At 40.4% G+C, this 1887-nt stretch overlaps 1 protein-coding gene across 1 annotated transcript in view; it reads right to left on the bottom strand.

Annotated features, from left to right (window-relative positions):
* FLVCR2 (FLVCR choline and putative heme transporter 2) overlaps positions 1-1887 on the bottom strand; it is a 72939-nt gene that overhangs the window by 39897 nt on the left and 31155 nt on the right. The window lies entirely within an intron of this gene.

Below are 1887 nucleotides of genomic sequence, written 5' to 3'. Positions count from 1 at the left end.
AGGTCAATGGAACAGGATAGAAAGCCCAGAGATAAACCCACACACCTATGGTCAACTAATCTATGACAAAGGAGGCAAGGATATACAATGGAGAAAAGACAGTCTCTTCAATAAGTGGTGCTGCAAAAACTGGACAGCTACATGTAAAAAAAAATGACATTAGAACACTCCCTAACACTATACACAAAAATAAACTCAAAATGGATTAAAGACCTAAATGTAAGACCAGACACTATAAAACTCTTAGGGGAAAACACAGGAAGAACACTCTTTGACGTGAATCACAGCAAGATCTTTTTTTAAAAAAATTGTTTTCTTTGTTTCTATTTCATTTATTTCTGCTCTGATCTTTATGATTTCTCTCCTTCTACTAACTTTGGGTTTTGTTTTTCTTCTTTCTCTACTTCCTTTAGATGTAAGGTTAGATTGTTTGAGATTTTTCTTGTTTTTTTAAAAAAATTATTTATTTTTGGTTGCATTGGGTTTGCTGCTATGCGCAGGCTTTCTCTAGTTGCAGCGAGTTAGGGCTAGTCTTCGTTGTGGTGCACGGGCTTCTCATTGTGGTGGCTTCTCTTGCTGTGGAGCACGGGCTCTAGGTGAGCAGGCTTCAGTAGTTGTGGCACACGGGCTCAGTAGTTGTGGCTTGTGGACTCTAGAGCACAAGCTCACTAGTTGTGGCGCACAGGCTTCGTTGCTCCACGGCATGTGGGATCTTCCTGGACCAAGGCTTCAACCTGTGTCCCCTGCCTTGGCAGGCAGGTTCTTATCCACTGCGTGACCAGGGAAGCCTTTTTCTTGTTTCTTGAGGTAGGCTTGTATTGCTATAAACTTCCGAGAACTGCTTTTGCTGCATCCCATAGGTTTTGAATCATCATGTTTTCATTGTAATTTGTCTCTAGGTATTTTTGATTTCCTCTTTGATTTCTTCAGTGATCTCTTGGTTATTTAGTAACATATTATTTAGCCTCCATGTGTTTGTGTTTTTTATGCTTTTTTCTCTGCAGTTGTTTTCTAATCTCATAGCGTTTTGTTCAGAAAAGATGCTTGATATGATTTCAATTTTCTTAAATTTACCAAGGCTTGATTTGTGACCCAAGATGTGATCTATCCTGGAGAATGTTCCGTGTACACTTGAGAAGAAAGTGTAATCTGCCGTTTGGGGATGGAATGTCCTATAAATATCAATTAAATCTATCTGGTCTATTGTGTCATTTAAAGCTTGTGTTGGGCTTCCCTGGTGGCGCAGTGGTTGAGAGTCCGCCTGCCGATGCAGGGGATACGGGTTCGCGCCCCAGTCTGGGAAGATCCCACATGCCGCGGAGCGGCTACGCCCATGAGCCATGGTCGCTGAGCCTGCGCGTCCAGAGCCCACAACAGTGAGAGGCCCACGTACCACAAAAAAAAAAAAAAAAAAAAAAGCTTGTTTCCTTATTAATTTTCTGTCTGAATGAATCTGCCCATTGGTGTCAGTGAGGTATTAAAGTCCCCCACTATTATTGTGTTACTGTCGATTTCCTCTTTTATACCTGTTAGCATTTGCCTTCTGTACTGAGGTGCTCCTATGTTGGGTGCATATATATTTATAATTGTTACATATTCTTGGATTGATCCCTTGATCATTATGTAGTGTCCTTCCTTGTCTCTTGTAACATTCTTTAACTTAAAGTCTATTTTATCTAATATGAGTATTGCTACTCCAGCTTTCTTTTGATTTCCATTTGCATGAAATATCTTTTTCCATCCCCTCACTTTCAGTCTGTATGTGTCCCTAGATCTGAAGTGGGTCTCTTGTAGACAGCATATAGATGGGTCTTGTTTCTGTATCCATTCAGCAAGCCTGTGTCTTTTGGTTGGAGCATTTAATCCATTCACGTTTAAGGTAATTAT

Source organism: Physeter macrocephalus, chromosome 11, assembly GCF_002837175.3.
Source record: "Physeter macrocephalus isolate SW-GA chromosome 11, ASM283717v5, whole genome shotgun sequence".
NCBI classification, from domain to species: domain Eukaryota; kingdom Metazoa; phylum Chordata; class Mammalia; order Artiodactyla; family Physeteridae; genus Physeter; species Physeter macrocephalus.
This window is presented reverse-complemented; position numbering and strand designations above follow the sequence as displayed.